Source organism: Delphinapterus leucas, chromosome 1 (assembly GCF_059928025.1).
Source record: "Delphinapterus leucas isolate spDelLeu-1000000601 "Yukka" chromosome 1, BTC_Dleu_Yukka2, whole genome shotgun sequence".
Taxonomy (NCBI): Eukaryota; Metazoa; Chordata; class Mammalia; order Artiodactyla; family Monodontidae; genus Delphinapterus; species Delphinapterus leucas.
This window is the reverse complement of record NC_143129.1, coordinates 180,136,424-180,143,795: the sequence shown is the minus strand read 5'-3', so window position 1 is coordinate 180,143,795 and position 7,372 is coordinate 180,136,424. Positions and strand designations below refer to the sequence as shown.

Below are 7,372 nucleotides of genomic sequence, written 5' to 3'. Positions count from 1 at the left end.
AAAGGTAACTAGAAATTCCCAAATGTTTAAGAGTTAAGCAATATACTACAAAATAACCCATGAATCAGAAAAAACATTATAATGAAAATTAAAATATTTTAAACTGAATGATAATGAAATCATGACACTCAGCCTGTTAAAATACAACTAAAACAATGCTTGAAGGAAATTTACAACACAGAATGCATATGTTAGAAAAAGAAGAAAAGTTGAAAAACTCAAGTCTTCATCTCAAGAAGCTCTAAAAAGAACAGCATATTAAGCTCAAGAAACACTGGAGAAGGGAAATAATAAAAATAAAGAATCGAATCAGTAAAATAGAAAGCAAATGTACAATAGAAACATTTATAGAGCCCAAAATTGATTATTTAAAAAGATTAATGTAATTGGTAATCCCCCAGCAAGGGTAATCAAGAAAAAAAGAAAAACTTAAAAATATTAGCAAACTGAATCGAGTGCTATATAAAAAGGGTAATACATCCTGACCAAGTAAAGTTTATCTCATAAATGAAAAGTTGGTTTAGCATTTTAAAATCAATCAATGAATTTATTACATTATTAAAAACTATATGATTCTTTAAATAGATGGAGAAAAGACATTTTATAAGATTCAACATTCAATCATAATAAAGCTCTCAGCAAACTAGGACTAGAAGGCAAGTTCCTAATATGATAATGAACATCTGTTGAAACCAATAGCAAGAATCTGACTTAATGAGGAGATACTGAAAGTGTTCCCTTTGAGGGCAGGAATAAAACAAATATATCTACTATCACCACTTCTATTAAATGTTCTACTGATAGTTTTAGCCTATGAAGTAGGGTAAGAAAAATAAATAAAATGGTTATAATTTGCAGACATAATTGTATAAGTGGATAAACCGAAAGAATCCACACGTACTCTATTAGAATTAATAAGTGAATTTAGCTGGCTTGCTGGATACAATTAAATATATAAAAATTAATTTTATTTTTACACACTGGAAACAAATATAAGATAAAAATTTAAAATTCCTTTAAAGTGTGGAAACAAATATAAGATAAAAATTTAAAATTCCTTTAAAGTGTGCCTTTAAAGTAGCATAAACTATTCAACACCTAGGAATAAATATAGCCAAAGATATTATAAGACATCTACATGGAAAACCATAAAACTTTATGGAGAAAATTGTAAAAGGAGGAAGTCCTCAACTGTATTAAGTGATGTTGAGAGTTGAGTGAAATGTGGATTGTTAACCATTGGGTTTGACAGTGTGGAACTTGTGGTGACCTTGGGATGAACATTTTTAATGTAACAGGTTAGTTTCAGGGTAAAAGACTGATTCTCATACATTCAAAAGAGAATGGAAGGTGAGGATTTGGAGAGAACAGGAATGAACAACTCTCAGAGCAGTTTTTCCATAAAAGAGAGTAGATAAATAGGATAGTGGCTGGAGGGGACATTGGGTCAAGGATGGTCTTTGCTGGGTTCTCTTCTCTTCCTTTTTTTAAAATACAGGAGTGTGTCAGTATGTAGTAGAGAGGGAGTTGTAGATTAGATTCATGGTTTCTTCCCCAGGGTTCTGGGCTCTGTGTCAACTGGAAATGCAAGTAGGCGTCTAGTTCCATGTCTGCAAACATCTCATGATGTCGAAAAGCTTCTCTGAACACTGGTAGAGAAGTGAAGAGACTATTGTGCCCCAAGCACATGGAGTTAGTTCTCATTTCAGCTCTGGCTCAACCCCAGTTTGCTGTTAAATAATCAAATCTCTAGCCCTGCCTAAGATCCTTCATTGACTCCGTATTTGTCCTGGGGATAAAGTCAAAACTGCCCAAGAATGGCTTACATGGTTCACGACTGTGTAGCCTCCACTCAGCAATTTCTACTTCACTAATACCATTCGGTGCTCCCTTCTGGCCTGCCTGGGGAAAGCAACTGTCCTGGTTTCTTAGGACTGAGGGACTTCACAGGATGTGAGGCTTTCAGTTTTAAAATTCTGAAAGTCTCAGGCAAACCAGATGAGTTGCTCACCTTGCACTGTCTTCTCCCTTCACTCATGCCCAAATTCCTGAAAGTCACTGACAATTTCCTGAATATACTTTACTGTCTCCTGACTTTGCACAACTGTAATTCTGTTGGAATATCAGCCGCTGTCTTTTTTCTTGGCTAAGTCTTCTTTTTCGCATTCATTTATTGAATTATTGAGTTATAATTAACATACAAATTATATTAGTTTCAGGTATAAGTAGTAATTTGGTATTTTTATATATTATGAAGTCCGTCACCATATAAAGTTGTTACAATATTATTTATATTTTCTATGTGTACATTATTTTATAGCTAGAAATTTGTATCTCTTAGTCCCCTTTGCCTATTTCATCTGTTCCCTCCCCCACCCACCCCAGCAACCACCAATTTGTTCTCTGTATCTGTGAGACTGTTTCTGTTTTGTTTTCTTTTTTAGATTCCACATATAAATGAAATCCAGTGGTATTTATTTTTCTCTGTCTGACTTATTTTGCTTAGCGTAATACACTCCAGGACCATCCATGTTAGTGTAAGTGAGAAGATTTCATTCTTTTTATAGCTGAATAGTATTCCATTGCATATATACACCATATCTTCTTTATCTATTCATCTATTGATGGACATGTAGGTTGCTTCCATATCGTGCTTATTGAAAATAGTGCTGCAATGATCATAGGGGTACAAATATCTTTTTGAATTAGTGTTTTTGTTTTCTTTGGATAAATACCCAGAGGTGAAATTGCTGGATTATATTGTAGTTCTAGTTTTAATTTCTTGAAGAACCTCTATAATATTTTCCATAGTGGCTGCACCAATTTACATTCCCACCAACCAGCCATGAGGGTTCCCTTTTCTCCACATCCTCACCAACACTTGTTGCTTCTTGTCTTTTTGATAATAGCCATTCTAACAGGTGTGAGGTGATATCTCACTGTGGCTTTGACTTGTATTTCCCTGATGATTAGTGATGTTGAGCAACTTTTTACATAACTTTTGGACCTCTGTATGTCTTCTTTGGGAAAATGCCTATTCAGATCTTCTGCCCACTTTTTAATTGGATTGTTTGGGGTTTTTTGCTATTGAGTTGTATGAGTTCTTTATATATTTTGCATATCAATCCCTTAGTGGATGTACAGTTTGCAGATATAGTTTGTATCTTCTCCCATTTGGTATGTTGCCTTTTCATTTGATTGGTGTTTTTTTCCCACTGTGAAAAAGCTTTCTAGTTTAATGTAGTCCCCCTTGTTTATTTTGCTTTTGTTGTCCTTTCCTGAGGAGACATATCCACAAAAGTATTGCTAAGACTGATGTCAAAACAAAACCCTGTTTTACAAGGTTACTTGTTTTCTTCAAGGAGTTTTACGGTTTCAGGCCTTACATTTAAGTCTTTAATCCATTTTGAATTTAGTTTTGTATATGGCATAAGAAGATGGTCTAGTTTCATTCTTTTGCATATAGTTGTCTAATTTTCCCAACAGCATTTATTGAATAGACTGTCTTTTCCTCATTGTGTATTCTTGCTTCCTTTGTCATTGATTAATTGACCATATGAACATAGGTTTATTTCTGGACTCTCTGTTCGATGGAAGTTCCATCTATGTGTCTATTTTAGTGTCAGTACCATACTGTTTTGATTACTTTAACTTTGTAGTATAATTTTATGTCTGGGAGCATGATATCTCCAGCTTTGTTCCTTTTCAAGATTGCTTTGGCTATTCAGGGTCTTTCATGGTTCTATACCAATTTTAGAATTATTTTTTGTAGTTCTGTGAAAAATGCCATTGGTATTTTGATAGGGATTTCTTGAATCTGTAGATTGCTTTGGATACAATGGACATTTTAACAATACTGATTATTTAAATCCTTGAGCACAGTGCATCTTTTCATTTATTTGTGTTGTTTTCTATTTATTTCCCCAGTGTCTTACAGTTTTCAGAGTACATGGTTAGATTTATACCTAGGTATTTTATTATTTTTGATGCAATTGTAAATGGGGTTGTTTTCTTTTCTTTTCTTATCTTTTTTTTAACTCAAGATATTTTTATTCCCCCTTTGCCATCTTTTCTGCAAACCCCTTGGGTTCAGACCGGAAGAAACTGCACATCCACCCTTCTAGATGTAGGCCAACCCTTGGGCTGCAGGGTAGAAGACAAAGACCACCACCCAGACACCCCCTAGGGGTACCCACAGTCTAGCTGGAGAGAACAGCCTGGGAAGGCTTCCTGGGGGAGGTGAGCAGAGGTGGAGGGAGGGAGAAGGTCTGCTGCTCTGGGAACCAGACCCCTGCGTCTGGGATCCAAGCAGCTCTGCCAGGGAATTTGTGGGTCTGTGGGCACTTCAGGGAGGACAAGAAAGAGGCCCTTGAGTCTCAGAGGACTCCACATGGCCCCACTGCCCGCTGGCTCAAGAGAATGTTGTAGAACACAGACATAGCTTCTGGGCCGCCTGACTCACTCCAGGGACTGGGGGCATGGCCAGTGGGAGGGGCATCACAGAGGGGCTGGGGGCCTCCCAGTCAACATCAGGAGCTGGGTGCCCACTGGCCGGCACAGAGGCCAACTCCAGTGCCCAGAATAATCTGAGAAGGGGCTTCGTGGTGGGGTGGTTTCATCTCAGAGGCCATCCAGGGCTTGCCAGACAGGGGCATCCAGGGAGGCGGCCATGTGGATGGAGACACCAGGGGCACCGATGCTGTTTTCCCAGCAGTCAAACCCACAGCTGGTCAGCACCTGCTTCATGGCCTCCACCTCTGGATGCTCCAGATATGGCCTGAGAAGCGTGATGCCACAGCCCCTGCCACCTGCGCCAGTGAGCTTGCTGTGCAGTCCGTGGGCCATGGTCACCTGGCACAGCCGGTCCAGCGAGGAATGGCCCACACCGAGGGCATTCAGATGGTGCTGGTTCATGTCAATGAGCTCCTCCAGCACGAGGTAGTGCTCTGGGGCCGGGGCCACTGCCATCTCCCCCAGCACCCGCTAGCATTCCAGGGAAATGGCGTCCATGGAGGTCAGGAAGGGAGCCATGATCTCTGGGAACTTCAGCAGCCTGCTCCTGATGCCGGCCACCAGGGCCTTGGTGCTCTGAGGGACTCTGGTGTTGATCAGCAGGATCTTCAGAGCTGGCGGCCTCTTTAAGGATGAAATCTTCCCTTGCTGGTATCGGAGCACTCCTTCCCTTGCTGGTATCGGAGCACTCCTCCCCAGTGTTGTCCACTCCGGAGGGGTTCCCATGAATCACCCTCCCCCGCTGGAAGGCCCACTTGTTAATTAGTTCCAAGTTCTCCTCGGTCCACCTGCTGGCGGCCTCGCCATCCTTCAGCGGGTTTGGGATCTCCTTGCATGCTGTCAGGAGGGCAGCCGCCAAACACACGGAGTAGGTGGCACTGGAGCCGAGGCTGGCCCCAGTGGGCAGCTGCGACCACACGGTGACATCCAGGCTGGGCAGGGCTCTCTGACTCTGGCAGATGGACAGGTACAAGTAAAGAAAGGACAGCACAGCCAGGTGTTCATGGTCGGCACAGTCCTTGGGGAAGCCCGCCATCTCCTTCAGCTTCTCCACTTGCTCCGGGGTGAGTGCTGGGACATCACCTTGCTTCAGAAAGCTGGTGTCCAGCATCTGAAGCTTGGCCACATCCCAGGCCCACTTGCTGCCAATGTTGGGTAAGTTGAGGCCCACTTTCCCATTGCTGTGGGGCTGAAGCCAGAGGAATGTTCTCAAGTTCAAGGCCACAGCCAGTGCTACCTTGCCATGGACCACAGCATGCTCTCCATGAAGGATGACTTTCCCTGGAGCAGACACTAGCGGACTTCTGACAACATGGCTCCTGGGAGTCCTGTCGCCACAGGCCCTCTGGTCCTGAGCCCGAGTTACTCCAGGACTCCATCCCCAAGCTCGTGGGCAGTGGGGGGTAAGACTGGGGTTGTTTTCTTAATTTCTCTTTCTGATAGTTCATTGTTTTTTGTAAAACCTTTGGGGTTTTCTATATGTAGTATCACATCTTCTGCAAATAGTGACAGTTTTACTTCTTCCTTTCCAATTTGTATGCCTTTTATTTCTTTTTCATACCTAATTGCTGTGGCTAGGACTTCCAATACTAGGTTTAATAAAAGTGGTGAGAGTGGGCATCCTTGTCTTCTTGTTCCTGATCTTAGAGGAAAAGCTTTCAGCTTTTCAGCATTGACTATTATATTAGTTGTGGGTTTGTCATATATGGCCTTTATTAGGTTCAGTTCTGTTCTCTATATACCTGCTTGTTGAAAGTTTTTTTAAATCATAAATGGATGTTGAAATTTGTCAAATCCCTTTTCTGCATCTATTGGGGTGATCATATGATTGTTATCCTTTGTTTTGTTAATGTGGTGTATCACATTTATTTATGGATGTCAAAACATTCTTGCATCTCTTGAATGAATCCCACTTGATCATGACATATGATCCTTTTAATGTATTGTTGAATTTGGTTTGCAAATATTTTGATGAGAATTTTTGCATCTATATTCATCAGGGACATTGGCCTATAATTTTTTTTTTTCTTCTTCATACTATTGTGATAGGAAGAGGTGCTTGAGAAGATTTCAATCTTCTTAAATTTATGGTGACTTGTTTTGTGGCCTAGCATGTGATCTATTCTGGAGAATGTTCCATGTGCATTTGAAAAGAACATGTATTCTGCAGCTTTTAAATGGAATGTTATATATATAGAGAGAGAGAGGGAGAGAGGGAGAGAGGGAGAGAGGGAGTCCATCTAATATAATGTATTGTTTAAGGCCAGTGTTTGCTTATTGATTTTCTGTCTGGATAATCTATCCATTGATGTAAGTGGAGTATTAAAGTCCCCTACTATTGTTGTGTTATCAGTTTCTCCCTTTATTTCTGATAATATTTACTTTTTATGTCTAGATGCTCCTATGTAGAGTGCATATTTCTCTGCCCTCTCATTTTGTCTGACCTTCATTTTATGTTTCCATAAATTAGGCAAAAAAGCTACTCTCCTGGTCTTGAAGGAGTGGCCTTGTAAGGAAGTGTCCCCTGTATAGACTGCTTGTAACTGGTGGCTTTGACAGTATGGCTGGGGCCGAAATGGGCCTGTGCCAGGGGAAGTCCCTTAGGGGCACTGTGCCTGAGGCCACTTTGGCAGAAGGCTGGAGCTGGAGTGGGTGTGGGCCAAGGGAAGTCCTGGAGGGACTCAAACAATGGTGCTCACTGGTACCTCCAATCCTGGAGAAGGCTCCTTGCCCATTTGGCAGAAGCTCTAAGGTTAGTAAATGGATTTATTTCCCCTCTAGTCTAGGTGCCCTTTAAACTGCTGTTTTCTCAGTGTCCCAGTGTGGGTGAGTCTGAGTTTAGCTCCTCAGCAATATCCCT

At 41.2% G+C, this 7,372-nt stretch overlaps 1 pseudogene; it reads right to left on the bottom strand.

The window, feature by feature from the left end:
- Positions 1 to 4,620: 4,620 nt before the first annotated feature.
- LOC111187061 (mevalonate kinase pseudogene) lies at positions 4,621 to 5,829 on the bottom strand (annotated as a pseudogene).
- Positions 5,830 to 7,372: the final 1,543 nt, after the last annotated feature.